Here is a 16,753-nt window from a genome sequence, read left to right as displayed (position 1 = left end):
TCTTCGTATATCCCCCATATAACGGTACCTCCCAAAATTCGGTATTTTGATGATTTTAGCGCCATTATTCACCGGAATTGCTTCAAATTACGTATTTAGAGTTCGTAATGGGAACTACAGTCTGTGACAGAAAAATGTCTATGCAGGTCCAGGTCTTCGTATAGGCCCCGTATATCAGTACCTCCCTATATTCGGTATTTTGACGAGTTTAGGTACAATACCCACCGAAATTGTTTGAGATATCATATTTGACGTTAGTAATGGATGCTATAGCCTGTGACAGAAAATTGTCTATGCTGGTCCAGGTCTTCGTATAGCCCCCATATAACGGTAACTCCATATATTCGGTATTTTGATGATTTTATTTCAAATTTGGTATTCGAAGTTCGTAATGAATACTATAGCCTATAACATAAAATTGTCTGTGCACGTCCACGTCTTCGTATAGCCCCCATATAACGGTACCTCCCGATATTCGGTATTTTGATGATTTTAGCGACATTATAATCATTTTTTTTCAAGTTTTGAAAGGTCAAAATTTCTTTTCAAAATCATGTTCTATATATTTCTTATGGTTTATTTCGCGACAAAAACTGTAGATTTTGTCGATGCATACGTCGCAATAAGCATTTTGGAAACACCCGAATTTGAACATTTTATTTATTATTGAAAAGAATACACACACATAAACAAATGAAGTTGACATTTTAAGCCAGAAAAATAAAAAAACTAAAATCATATGGTAGTTCTGCCCTATTTTAAATTCATTGTACCATGTATACAACCATGGTAGAAAAATATAGGTAGACGCATCGACATAACTGCTGGGACAATGAACTGTCAAACCAATTTTGGAATCAAAAATGTTGAATGAAAAATTATTTATATTTGTAAAAATTGTTGAAAAGCGCGAATAATTATAACCTCCGAATGACATCGTATAAGAAAACATATAAAAATCTACTTATATGTGAAAAAACATTTAAATATTTTTGACATATTTTTGACATAATTTTCAAACCAATATCTTCATTATTTTGGCAAATATAAGGATTTTAGATAGTTCGAAATAGTTGACGTAAACGGGGTATGACGAACGTTTGTACAAAAAAAAAACAATTCAAACCGGTCACAGCCGTTCTCAACTGATTTCATTACCAAGAAACAACAATTGATTTTTATAGATAGAATAAATATATAGATATAGATTACCATGATTTTGCAAGTGGACCAAAGCAGTTCTCTGATCTAGATAATTGCGCACCAAACCTAGGCCGCCTCAGCTGAAGTTTTGAATTGTTAAGGCGGACACCATATGTTAATCTCAAATAATCATTAAGATCGCTCCAAAAGTTAAATAAACAAAAATGGATTTCGTCATATTTCAAATCGCAATTTTACACAACTTCACTCGAACTCAGGATGTTGACGTGGTCAATACTATAGTATCTTTGGTTTTACAACTTTTGTTACAATCTGGAGTTCGAACAATTAGATCTACTGATTTGGTACGTTGAAAATGCTTCAAATCATCACTTTTGTACGGAAAAGGTCAAACTAATGTTTTTAAGAGCACATCCTGTTCAAATATTCCACTTCATTTAAAAATTTTATTTTTTCAGAATGGCCGTTCGTACAACCCGATTAAATTTACAATATTAAGGTTCTACACTATTTTCTTCTGTTTAGCATATAGCCACACACAAAAAGAAGATTCCATACTTCTACTTGAAACAGAGTATAAATTGTACATATGTAAGGAATTATTTGTGTGTTTACATACATTAAATTCACTCAAATTGAGAATTAGTATTAGCAAATAACAATTCCATGAGAGGTACCGTTATATGAGGGCTATACGAAGACGTGGACCTGCGTATAAACATTTGTGTCATAGGCTGTAGTACCCATTACGAACATTAAGTACGAAATTCGAAATAATTCCGGTAAATAAAGCCGCTAAAATCATGAAAATACCGAATATCGGGAGGTACCGTTATATGGGGGCTATACGAGGACGTCGACCTGCATACCAAATTTTTGCCATAGGTTGTAGTGGCTATTAGGACCTTCCAGTACGAAATTTGGAAGGATTCCGGTGAATGATGTTGCTGAAATCATCAAAATACCGAAAATCGGGAGGTACCGTTACAAGAGAGCTATACGAAGACTTGGACTTCCATACACAAACTTTTGTCATAGACTGTAATACCCATTACGAACTTCAAATGCGAGATTTGAATAATTCCGGTAAATAATGTCGATAAAATCATGAAAATACAAAATATCGGGAAGTACCGCTATACGAAAATGTGGACTGACATGGCCCATATACGAACTTAACCTGCCTACTGGTAAACTATGCAAGTATTCAAAATTTTCGCCTTCTATCTCAAATCGTTCGAAAGATAGCGTGATTACAACAGACAGACGGACATCATTAGATCGTCTTAGAAATTTACGCTGATCCAGATTATATATACTTTGTAGGGTCTATTATGAATATTTCGAGGAGTAACAAACGGAGTGATAAAATTAAATACCCTCCATAGATTGGTTGAGGGTATAGAAACAATGTAATGCAAATTCAATATAACAAAAATTTATGATATCAAGTAGATAAACGGAGTCAACTTTTCCCTCCTCATAAATAAGCTACTGGGACGATTTTTTTGATAAATAAGTTAAAAAGCTGTAAGTTCGGCCGAGCCAAACTTTGAATACCCTCCACAATTTGGAACTAATTTGGAGATAAAATCCTTAAAAAATTTGTTAACATTTTAAAAATACCAAATATGGTCGTTATATTGGTGTCTATACGACGTGGATCTACATGGGCATTGTTTATCATAAGTCATTGCCATATTCGAAACTTGAAATAAACGGTGAATAATGTAGCAAAAATCATCATAATCATTCTGCCGTAGGCTGTAGCATTCATTACGAACTTCAAATACGCGTCTCAAACAATTTCGGTGGGTATTGTACCTAAACTCGACAAAATACCGAATATAGGAATGTACTGGTATGGGGGACTTACACGAAGACCTGGACCTGCATAGACATTTTCTGTCACAGACTGTAGTTCCCATTACGAACTCTAAATACGTAATTTGAAACATTTCCGGTGAATAATGGCGCTAAAATCATCAAAATACCGAATTTTGGGAGATACCGTTATATGGAGGATATACTTCGCACAGACAGTTTATTGTCTTAAGCTGTAGTATCCATTTCGAACTTCAAATACCAAATTTTAGACAATTCCGGCTAATAATGTCGCTAAAATCATCAAAATACCGAATATATGGAGTTACCGTTATATGGGGGCTATACGAAGACGTGGACCTGCACAGACAGTTTTCTGTCTAAGTCTGTAGTCTCCCTTTCGAATTTCAAATCCCAAATTTGAAACAAATCCGGTTAATAATATCGCTAAAATCCATAAAATACCGAATATCGGGAGGTACCGTTATATGGGGGCTATATGAAAACGTGGACCTACATGGCCCATTTTAGAACTTAACCTGTCTACTGGAAAAATAAACATGTGTGCACAATTTTAGCCTTCTATCTCAATTCGTTCGAAAGATAGCGTGATTACAACAGACAGACAGACATACGGACATGGCTAAATCGTCTTAGAATTTTACGCTGATCAAGAAAATATATACTTTGTTGGGTCTGACATGAACATTGCGAGGAGTTACAAACGGAATGACAAAGTTAATACACCCTCCATATTATGGTGGAGGGTATAAAAATAAAGCCGACTTCATTTTCTCCCTAGTTGAAGTTGGAAAAATTAGTCCACTTAGTTCTAGTCTTCGCTATCGTAGCCGCAGTTCTGTGGATTCCGTTATTATGGATTGTGCCTTTTGGCTGAACCTAATAACAGGTTGTTTGGCGGGCTTCATCTACACATGACTCTAGAGAAACAAATGGGAGTGGCCTGGATTTGACTATGAACTCGGCCTCTGCCATGGCCTTTTTTTTGGAGTTCGAAATGGATACTACAGCCTATGACAGAAAATTGTCTATGCAGGTCCATGTCTTCGTATAGCCTCCATACAACGGTACCTCCCTATATTCGGTAGTTTGATGATATTAGCGACATTATTCAACGGAATTGTTTCAAATTTGGTATTTGAGATTCGTAATGGATGCTACAGCCTATGACAGAAAATTGTCTGTGCAGGTCCACGTCTGCGTATAGCCCCCATATAACGGTACCTCCCAAAATTCGGTATTTTGATGATTTTAGCGCCATTATTCACCGGAATTGTTTCAAATTACTTATTTAGAGTTCGTAATGGGAACTACAGTCTGTGACAGAAAAATGTCTATGCAGGTCGAGGTCTTCGTATATCCCCCATATAACGGTACCTCCCGAAATTCGGTATTTTGATGATTTTAGCGACACTATTCACCGGAATTGTTTCAAATTACGTATTTAGAGTTCATAATGGGAACTACAGTCTGTGACAGAAAAATGTCTATGCAGGTCCAGGTCTTCGTATATCCCCCATATAACGGTACCTCCCAAAATTCGGTATTTTGATGATTTTAGCGCCATTATTCACCGGAATTGCTTCAAATTACGTATTTAGAGTTCGTAATGGGAACTACAGTCTGTGACAGAAAAATGTCTATGCAGGTCCAGGTCTTCGTATAGGCCCCATATATCAGTACCTCCCTATATTCGGTATTTTGACGAGTTTAGGTGCAATACCCACCGAAATTGTTTGAGATATCGTATTTGACGTTAGTAATGGATGCTATAGCCTGTGACAGAAAATTGTCTATGCTGGTCCAGGTCTTCGCACAGCTCCGATGTAATGGGACCACCTTATATACGATATTTTGATTATTTTAGATACATTATTCACCGTTTATTTCAAGTTTCGAATTTGAATATGGTAATGGCTAATGGCAAACAATGCCTATGTATGTCCACGTCGTATAGACCCAAATATAACGGCAATATTCGGTATTTTTAAAATTTAACAGAATTTTTTAAGGATTTTATTTTTTTTTTTTTAAATTTCCAAATTCGTTCCAAATGGTGGAGGGTATTCAAAGTTTGGCCCGACCTAACTTACTGCTTTTTAACTTTTTATACCCTCCACCATACAATGGAGGGTATATTAACTTTGTCATTCAGTTTGTAACTACTCGAAATACTCATGTCAGACCCAACAAAGTATATATATTCTTGATCAGCGTGAAATTCTAGGACGATTTAGCCATGTCCGTCTGTCTGTCTGTTGTAATCACGCTATCTTTCGAATGAATTGAGATAAATGGCTAAAATTTTTGCACACATATTTATTTTTTCAGTAGGCAGGCTAAGTTCGTTAATGGGCCATGTAGGTCCACGTTTTCATATAGCCCCCGTATAACTGTACCACCCGATATTCGGTATTTTGATGATTTTAGCGACATTATTTACCGGAATTGTTTCAAATGTGGTATTTAAAGTTCGAAATAGATGCTACACCCTAATACAGAAAATTGTCTTTGCAGGTCCACTTCGTCGTGTAGCCCCCATATAACGGTATCTCCCTATATTCGGTATTTTGATGATTTTAGCGCCATTATTTACCGGAATTGTTTCAAATTACGTATTTAGAGTTCGTAATGGGAACTACAGTCTGTGACAGAAAATTGTGTATGCAGGTCCAGGTTTCGTGTAAGCCCCACATACCAGTACATCCCTATACTCTGTATTTTGTCGAGTTTAGGTGCAATACCCACCGAAATTGTTTGAGACGCGTATTTGAAGTTCGTAATGAATGCTACAGCCTATGGCAGAATGATTATGATGATTTTTGCTACATCATTCACTGTTTATTTCAAGTTTCAAATTTGAATATGGTAATGGCTAATGACAAACAATGACTATGTAGGTTGGGGTCGTATAGACCCCAATACAATGGCTATATTCGCAATTTTAATGATTTTAACAGAATTTTTAACGGATTTTATTTTTTGACAATTTCTAAATTCGTACGTCGTACATACAGGGTGAGATGAAAAACTGCAACAAAGTCAAACGCCATATATATATATATATATATATATATATATATATATATATATATATATATATATATATATATATATATATATATATATATATATTAATAATTTTCTATTTTAAAAGCCCCACATTTATGCTGTAGTATCTATTACAAACTTCAAATACCAAAATTGAAACAATTCCGGTCAATAATGTCGCTAAAATCATCAAAACACCGAATATCTTGGGGTACCGTTACATGGGGGCTATACGAAGACGTGGATCTACATGGCCCAATTTCTATTTTATGCATTCTATATTATATACAGAAGATTTTTCGCGTCACAACAACATAGGTGAAATCTACCAAAACAAAATATCCAGTTCTGAGTGTGACAAAATGTCCATATGTAGAAGTTACATATATCGTGTAAAACATGGCCGCCATTTCAGTTGTGAAAAACATGAGTAAAGTCCATATGTACTTTTTCGATCACAGTGTACCTAGCTTTATCGGAAAAATATAATTTAATCAATGTCCTTTGTTTGTTTGTTGTGGAAACATATATAAAATAACATTTACGGTAAAAAATCACTCATAATATTTAAACATTTGTTATAAAATATAATATAATAACAATGTAATTTAAAGAATTAAAAAAATGAGGTCTATGATCACAAAACTTATGAGGCGTATGTAAAATGGAAATGTTGATAAATGAAAAAAAATGAAGTAATGAACGAACTTAATAGAAAAATTTGCCTCACAACCATCCAAAATGATGTTTAACATTCCTCAGTAAGATAGCAGACTGAAAAATTAGAATTCTGAATTATCTGAGAACTTTACATTCTTTCTCTTGATTTTGATTACAAAGCGTGCATTTCCGTGCCCGGCTTTCTATATTGAATTCTGTCGCATTCAAATTGATATTTCCACATCTTGCTTTAAAAATTCATGAAAATTAGTCGGTAGTAACAGGATCAGAAAAATAAAATTCTCCCCATGAAAAATATAAAAATTTGTATATTCTAGTTTGACTTTAATATTTAAACCTCATATATTCTTGGAATTTGTGTAGCTTTTCGTTGTTCGGCCGGGTCGAACTTTGTATACCCTCCACCATTTCGAACGAATTAGGAAATTTTCATAAAATTTTAAAAATATCGAATATCGGAAGGTGCGATATATGGGGGGATATACGATATTGTGGACCTATAAACACAATTCTCTTTCAGGGGGTAAAGTACTCACAATGAACTCCTTGTGTGGAATTTCAGATAATTCTATTGAAAAATGTGGCTAAAACCATTAAAATACCGAATATCGGGGGGTACCGTAATATGGGGGCTATACGATATCATGGGCCTATTTAGAAAACTATCTTCCAGGGAATAAAGTGTTTAAAAAGAACTCCTTGTATAGAATTTCAGACAATTCCGTTGAAAAATGTGGCTAAAAGCATCAAAATATCGGGGGGGTACAGTTATATGGGGGCTATACTATATAGTAGACCTATATAGATTATTATCTTCCAAGGAATAAAGTACTAACAACGAACTACTTGTGTGGATAAACGATATCGTGGACCGATAAAGCCCATCTTCGAACTTGACCTGCCTGCAGACAAAAGACAGATCGTTGCAAAATTTTAGCTTCCTATCTTAATTCGTTTTGACTGTAGCCTTATTACAACAGACGGACGGACGGACAGGGCTAAATCGTCTTATACGAAGACGTGGACCTGCATACGAATTTCTTTTTTGCTACAGGTTGTAGTACCCATTACGAACTTTAAATACGAAATGTGTTACAATTACGGTAAATGCAGTCGCTAAAATCACGAAAATACCCCATATCGGTAGGTACGGTTATATGGGGACTATACGAAAACCTGGATCGACATGGCTCAGAACTTAACCTGCCTACCGGTAAACTATGCATGTATGCAAGATTTTAGCCTTCTATCTCAATACCTTCAAAAGATAGCGTGATTACAACAGACATATAGACGGACATCGCTAGATTGCCTTAGAATTTTGCGCTGATCCAGAATATATATACTTTGTGCGGTTTATTATAAGTATTTCGAGGAGTTACAAACGGAATGACAAAGTTAATATACCTCCATAGAATGGTGGAGGGCATACAAATTGCAAATATGAAGCATAGGCAATATTGTTAATAACAAGTTAAAAAGCAGTAACCATTTGGAACGAAAAAAATAAAATCCGTTAAAAATTCTGTTAAATTCTTTACCGAATATAGCCGTTATATTTGGAATAGCCACATTTCTAATGGAATAGTCTAAAAATCCACACGAGGAGGTCTTTGTCAGCACTTTAAGAGAATTGTCTATATTGGTCCACGATATCGTATAGCCTCCATATAACGGCACCCCCGATGTTCGGTATTTTGATGATTTTAGCCACATTTTAGCCGATTCCCTGACAACGGAATTGTCTAAAAATCCACACAAGGAATTTCTTGTGAGTACTTTATCCCCTTTATAGGTCCACGATATTGTATATCCCCCACACAACGAAATGAAACCTTTTTCATTTGCTGTTTTGAAGTAGCAAGATCTCGTTCTATGAGTATATTTGAACCAATTAATTTCTTTTACTTTCGTACTACATCATCGATTTTTGGCTTTACGCGACAACTACAACGCTCATCTTTTCGTTTTCATATTATTTTCGTGCGAATTTTGCCTTCATTGGAACTTTTAATTTCTCTGATATCATTATACCCTCCACCTTGAAATTCTTTGCCACTCCGTTTGTAACATCCCTAAATATTTGTCGTAAACCCCATAATGTATATATTCATAATCATCATAAAATTCTAAGCCGATTTAACGATGTCCGTCTGTCTGTTGAAATCACGATACAGGGCACATTATTTGACGTAGAGCGTCAAACTTAAGCAGAATAATTTGTATTGTGTCTAGGATGGATATATCGGTCCACGTTTTGGTAAAATCCCCATATAACGGTACCTTCCGATATTCGGTATTTTGATTATTTTCGCCACATTTTTCACGGGTTTGTCTGAAAATTGGTATTTGTAGGTCATAATGGGTTCTAGTTCGTGTGGCGAAATATTGTATGGGTCCACGCTTTGGTATAGCCCCCATATAACGGTACCTCCCGAGATTCGGTATTTTGATGATTTTTGCCACATTTTATCATGGATTTGTCTAAAAATTGGTATTAGTGTGTCATAACTGGTTCTAATGTTTCCATTACCCTAAGGTGGAGGGTATTAAATGTTCGGCCCGGCCGAACTTAATGTTTTTTTACTCGTTTTGTCTACTTCCATTAAAGGTACATGCAAATTTTGTTGTTTGTTCTTGCATTCACTACGCATATTAAATTAATATGTCATCTTGATATGATTAAGAGTTCTATTTAATAAATAAACGTTACCACAAAGGCGTTGAGATGATTTTTTACTTATAACACTATTTACCACAAAACGCAAAAAAAAAAATCTCCAACACCATGTGAATTATATAGTTACGGATTTAGCTAGTGAAATGAGTTTTCTAAATCTGGGATAATCTTCTCCAAAATACAAAGGTTTAAAATTAAAAAATTAAAACAAGTTAGAAAGTAGTAAGTTCAGCCGGGACGAGCTTAGAATACCCTCCACCAGTTGGAACGAATTTGGAAATTTTCAAAAAATAAAATCTTTAAAAAATTCTGTTAAAATTTTAAAAATACCGAATATGGCCGTTATTTTGGGGTCTATACGACGTGAACCTACATAGTCATTGTTTGCCATTAGCCATTACCATATTCAAATTCGAAACTTGAAATAAACAGTGAATGATGTAGCTAAAATCCTCAAAATATCGTATATAGGGAGGTACCGTTATATCGGAGCTATACAAAGACGTGGACCTGCATAGACAATTTTCTGCAACAGGCTGAAACATCCATTACGAACTTCAAATACGACATCTCCAACAATTTCGATGAGCATTGTACCTAAAATCGCCAAAATACCGATTATAGGGAAGTACTGATATATGGGGCCTATACGAAGACCTGGACCTACATAGACAATTTTCTGTCACAGACTGTAGTTCCCATTACGAACTCTAAATACGTAATTTGAAACTACTCCGGTGAATAATGACGCTAAGGTCATTAAAATGCCGAATATTAAGAGGAACCGTTATATGGGGGCTATACGAAGACGTGGACCTGCATAGACAATTTTCTGTCATAGGCTGTAGTATCCATTACGAACTTTAAATACCAAAATTTAAACAAATCCGCTTGATAATGTCGCTAAAATCATCAAAATACCGAATATCGCGAGGTACCGTTATATGGGGGCTATAAGAAAACGTGGACCTAAATGGTCCATTTACGAACTTGACCTGTCTATTGGCAAAATAAACATGTGTGCAAAATTAACGCCTTCTATCTCAATTCGTTTCAAAGATAGTGTGATTATAACAAACAGACAGAGGGCAGACAGACGGACAGACAGAGAGACGGACAGAAACACAGACGGACATGGCTAAATCGTCTTAGAATTTTACATTGATCAAGAACATATATACTTTGTTGGGTCTGACATGAGTATTTTTAGGAGTTACAAACGGAATGACAAAGTTAATATACCCTCCCTAGTATGGTGGTGGGTATAAAAAACCCTTTTAGAGATAACGTACAAAGTGTGAACAAAGTGTCAATTAGACTTCTGGAACCGTTAGCAGCAGAACTAAGTTCAGAAATCCATCAAATGGATGCTGTGACGGCCTACATAAATGGCGAAATAAATGAAAACGTGTACATTCAAGTTTCAAATGAACTGGAGTCAAATCTGTCAAGCATCAAATCAGGAAAATCGATTGAGAAACATGAGAAATGCAGCAATGGGGCGAAAGAAATGGTCTGTTTGCGAACTCAATAAGCCTTTGTATGTCTTATGCTACGGAAGACACATGTTAATGTATATATGTTGCCGACTTATTGTTGGCGTACAACGAACCAAAATGGAACTCCATTACGATGTCACTATCGCAGTCATTTGATGTAAATGATATTGCTCATATTAAGTGTTTATCTCTCAACGAAAATACGCCGAATTGGTACTTGGTCGTTTCGGCATGATGGATTGCAAACCCTACTCCACGCCTTTGGATGAAAATTGTAAACTGACAGTACTATCAGCAATTTGCAAAGAAGCAATGTCCAAGTATCCATGTCAGAAATAAATAGGAGCAGGTAGATATTGCCTATGCGGTGAATTATATTAGTCTATTTAATTCAAACTACAACGAAGAATATTGGAAACAGTTAAAAGAATTCTAAAATATTTGAAAGAAACATTTGAACATGGAATATTATACAAAAAAATTAATATGCATAGTTTTTAAAGCATAATAATTCATAGATCTAGCTCACATAAGTGGCTCAATTTTTAGTATAAATGATGACTCGACTAAATAGAAATAAATACGCATCGCAAAAATTTCAATACAGGGGCGAATATGGTGTTTCAAAGAACCTGAACCTATTTTTCAGCCAGAGGTTTTAATTTGAGAGTTATAAACCTAAATAATAAATCACATATATTAAAAAGTATACATTAACTGTCTTTTAATAGCCTCATATAAGATGGTTATCTACCCCCAAATCAGCCTAAACCCACATTTTAAGCCAAATCGATTTGAAAATATAATCAAAACCCTCGAAATAGATAAAATCAGGAGGTACTTTTATATGGGAGCTTTCCCGAATCATTGACATTGAAAAATTTCCGCGAAGAGGTCTTCTACCCCCTTAGAAGCTAAGATGCCAAATAAGGGTAAAATCAATTAAAAAATGTGACCAAGACGATGGAATATAAGGGTTATACTAAAGCATGGTCCTATTCTTATAATTATTTGAAATAATGAGTTATACTTTCTAAAATCTCAAATTACCCACATTTGAGGAATTTGAAAGGGGCTACATCATTTGAGGGGTGCTATATCACAATGTTGATCGACCTGATACATATTTTGTACATTTAAACCATAAGACTGTATCGAATTTAAAACTCTATCCTAACTTTTGCGGAGTATAGAGCAAAATATTTGTGGCCCTTTGTGTTTGGTTAAACTATATAAAATGGACCCTAAAAACCTTTGACCCGAAAACTCCCTTTTGAGATTTTTATCTACAAACCGAATGCTTTCCCAAGTGTAATTTCCCGCAGTATAATTACTGACGATAGCCTATAGTCCCTGTATAACGTTACATTTGAGTTAAGGTTACTTTTAATAGTTCGGAAGAATTTTCTGAGGATGTGAATCGCTTTCTTACTTAATTTTAAATTCCTCTTCATATTCCGTATTTCAATGATTGCAGTCCCAATGAATTTTGCATTTTAAGTTCTTCATTCATTTCATTTAATGAGTTTTGGAGCTAAGAATCAATAGTAATTTCTAAATTGAAATCCTGGCAGTATGACTTTAATTTAACTAACATAAATTAAGCTTCATCAATTTATAAAAGGAAGGGACCTCATAAAGTATGTTAAAGAGTAGAAGTCTTTTTTGATTCAATTATGTCCGTGAGCCTCTTCGTTCACCATCTGCAATTACAATAGAGGTCACCAAATTTAATATGCGTCTTTAAAACTTTGCACATGTTTTAATATTATTCTTAGAATGATTGATGTTACAAAAGTTATATATTTGTTCTAATTTAGATATATTCCCCATATAATATTATCTCCTAATATTCGTCGACCAAATGTGCTATAAATTGGTCAATTTGAGGTATTTTGAAGTGATCAAAAGCACTTTTGAGGTTATAAATCATTTGTCAGAAAATTACATCGAAAGTCGACTTTATGATTTATTTTCTATTCCAAAGTAACCCATTAAGCATGGCCTCAATTTAAAAGTACCTTGAGATTTTTAATGTTTTAATGCTTTGAAAAGTATTTTTAATCAAAATTGACAATTTTGGTTTGGAAAGGATATAATGGCATGTATAGAAAATATGCATTTTTTTTAAGAATTTTAAATTCCAAAATGCATTTTGAAACAATTCGACACAAAGCTCCATATCAAAATAGAAAATTCAATTTTTTCAGTTCCGCGATTTTTGTACAGGCTTTTCTCAACATTTTCTTTTACGAAAACGTTTTCACTGTAATTAAAAATAACCAACTGAGTCAAATCGGCCCAGCCGTTCTCAATTGATGTGTTAAAAAATTTTTTTAATTTTTTACATATATATTTAAAAAGGTATATGTGACCAGTTCCTTTGACCCCAAACAGATACTTAGGGTTGGAAGGAGAGTCAAGATTACGTCGTTTGGCAAATATTAGGTAAATCGGAAAATGGGCCAGGTCTCTTTTTCTTTGCATAAAAACCTAATTCGGGGTAAAACGAATATTTAGGATAAAAAATAATCTAAATCATCCCAGCCGTTCTCAACTGATTCAATTACCAACGAACAACATTTTTTATATATAAATTTAAAAGTAGGCGTGGTCAGTACCTCGGCGTCCAAATAAATACCTAGGACTGGATGGAATGTCAACAGTATCTCGTGTAATAATTTTCAAGCCAATATCTTCATTATTTGGCAAATATAAGGATAAATCTAAATAGTGGGCGTAAAAGTAGACGTGGTAAATATTTTTTTCTTTAAAAACCTAACTTGGGGTATGACGAACGTTTGTACAAAAAATTATGCAATTCGGTCCAACCGTTCTCAACTGATTCGAATATCAACGAACAACAATTGATTTATGTATATATAGATTGAAGTTGGGAAACACGAAAACAAAGACATGTTTCGCTTTCTAGTACAGATCCTGAATATATTGCAATAGCTGAGGCAACTAAAGAAGCTCGTTATTTGAGAGGAATTTTGAAAAATATTGGTTTGAATACATTAATTTTGTACAATGAGAGTCAAAGCACTCAAAAAAAAATTTAATACTTATCAGCAAAGAAAAAAGTAAAAAAACAGCTAAGTTCGGCCGGGCCGAACTTTTAATACCCTCCACCATTTGGAAAGAACTTGAAAAAATTAAAAAAAAATACGAAGACGTGGACCTACATACAAAAATTTTTGTCATACGCTGTAGCACCCATTACGAACATCTAATATGAAACTTGAAATAATTCCGGTAAAAATGTCGCTAAATCATGAAAATATCGAATATCGGGAGGTACCGTTATATAGAGGCTATACGGGGACGTGGACCTAAATTTTTAAAACGTTAAAAGAACGTTAAAATTTACGAAATCCACTCAATCTCAAATGTCAATTCCCTAGCGCATGCGTCAAATACTTCCCCACGAGATCTATGAATACGATTTTTGTGTCGTAGGAACAATACTTGATTAGCAACTACCCTCGGATCGGTCTCGAATTTTTTCTGTAGATAGATCTTGGTCTCCTGATTAAAAAATGTAAATGTTACCCGACGGTCATATCCGGTTATCCGGTTCTTTGAACCGAAATTTCGGGCAAGATACTGATATTGGTATTAACTGATAGCAAAGCATCTATTCAAATATAAAACATTTTCATTGACAGGTTACACAACTGGAGCAAAAACAATATTTAGAGACTTAAGATTTCGGTGCGATTCTTAATAGTAATTGGTGAGAAGGTGGGGGTCCCAGTATTTCAATATTGGTTTTCTTCACGTATAGTGTAACTTTGATGGTAACGTTTTCTCTGAACGTTATAAGAAACGGACCATTTACGGTTCTTAGGGTCTCAGATAGTTTGACTTTAATATTTAAACCTCATATATTCTTGGCATTTGTGTAGCTTTTTTTTGTTCGGTCGGGTCGAACTTTGAATACCCTCCACCATTTCAAACGAGTTAGGAAATTTTCAAAAAATTTTAAAATATGCCGAATATCGGAAGGTGCGATATATGGGGGGACCTAGAAACACAATTCTCTTTCAGGGGGTAAAGTACTCACAATTTCAGATAATTCTATTGAAAAATGTGACTAAAACCATTAAAATACCGAATATCGGGGGGTACCGTAATATGGGGGCTATACGATATCATGGGCCTATTTAGAAAACTATCTTCCAGGGAATAAAGTGTTTAAAAAGAACTCCTTGTATAGAATTTCAGACAATTCCGTTGAAAAATGTGGCTAAAAGCATCAAAATATCGGGGGGGTACAGTTATATGGGGGCTATACTATATAGTAGACCTATATAGATTATTATCTTCCAAGGAATAAAGTACTAACAACGAACTACTTGTGTGGATAAACGATATCGTGGACCGATAAAGCCCATCTTCGAACTTGACCTGCCTGCAGACAAAAGACAGATCGGTGCAAAATTTTAGCTTCCTATCTTAATTCGTTTTGACTGTAGCCTTATTACAACAGACGGACGGACGGACAGGGCTAAATCGTCTTATACGAAGACGTGGACCTGCATACGAATTTCTTTTTTGCTACAGGTTGTAGTACCCATTACGAACTTTAAATACGAAATGTGTTACAATTACGGTAAATGCAGTCGCTAAAATCACGAAAATACCCCATATCGGTAGGTACGGTTATATGGGGACTATACGAAAACCTGGATCGACATGGCTCAGAACTTAACCTGCCTACCGGTAAACTATGCATGTATGCAAGATTTTAGCCTTCTATCTCAATACCTTCAAAAGATAGCGTGATTACAACAGACATATAGACGGACATCGCTAGATTGCCTTAGAATTTTGCGCTGATCCAGAATATATATACTTTGTGCGGTTTATTATAAGTATTTCGAGGAGTTACAAACGGAATGACAAAGTTAATATACCTCCATAGAATGGTGGAGGGCATACAAATTGCAAATATGAAGCATAGGCAATATTGTTAATAACAAGTTAAAAAGCAGTAACCATTTGGAACGAAAAAAATAAAATCCGTTAAAAATTCTGTTAAATTCTTTACCGAATATAGCCGTTATATTTGGAATAGCCACATTTCTAATGGAATAGTCTAAAAATCCACACGAGGAGGTCTTTGTCAGCACTTTAAGAGAATTGTCTATATTGGTCCACGATATCGTATAGCCTCCATATAACGGCACCCCCGATGTTCGGTATTTTGATGATTTTAGCCACATTTTAGCCGATTCCCTGACAACGGAATTGTCTAAAAATCCACACAAGGAATTTCTTGTGAGTACTTTATCCCCTTTATAGGTCCACGATATTGTATATCCCCCACACAACGAAATGAAACCTTTTTCATTTGCTGTTTTGAAGTAGCAAGATCTCGTTCTATGAGTATATTTGAACCAATTAATTTCTTTTACTTTCGTACTACATCATCGATTTTTGGCTTTACGCGACAACTACAACGCTCATCTTTTCGTTTTCATATTATTTTCGTGCGAATTTTGCCTTCATTGGAACTTTTAATTTCTCTGATATCATTATACCCTCCACCTTGAAATTCTTTGCCACTCCGTTTGTAACATCCCTAAATATTTGTCGTAAACCCCATAATGTATATATATTCATAATCATCATAAAATTCTAAGCCGATTTAACGATGTCCGTCTGTCTGTTGAAATCACGATACAGGGCACATTATTTGACGTAGAGCGTCAAACTTAAGCAGAATAATTTGTATTGTGTCTAGGATGGATATATCGGTCCACGTTTTGGTAAAATCCCCATATAACGGTACCTTCCGATATTCGGTATTTTGATTATTTTCGCC

At 34.9% G+C, this 16,753-nt stretch overlaps 1 protein-coding gene across 3 annotated transcripts in view; it reads left to right on the top strand.

Annotated features, from left to right (window-relative positions):
• LOC101901723 (alpha-N-acetylgalactosaminidase) overlaps window positions 1-16,753 on the top strand; it is a 488,470-nt gene that overhangs the window by 70,100 nt on the left and 401,617 nt on the right. The window lies entirely within an intron of this gene.

Source organism: Musca domestica, unplaced genomic scaffold, assembly GCF_030504385.1.
Source record: "Musca domestica strain aabys unplaced genomic scaffold, Musca_domestica.polishedcontigs.V.1.1 5, whole genome shotgun sequence".
NCBI lineage: Eukaryota > Metazoa > Arthropoda > Insecta > Diptera > Muscidae > Musca > Musca domestica.
This window is presented reverse-complemented; position numbering and strand designations above follow the sequence as displayed.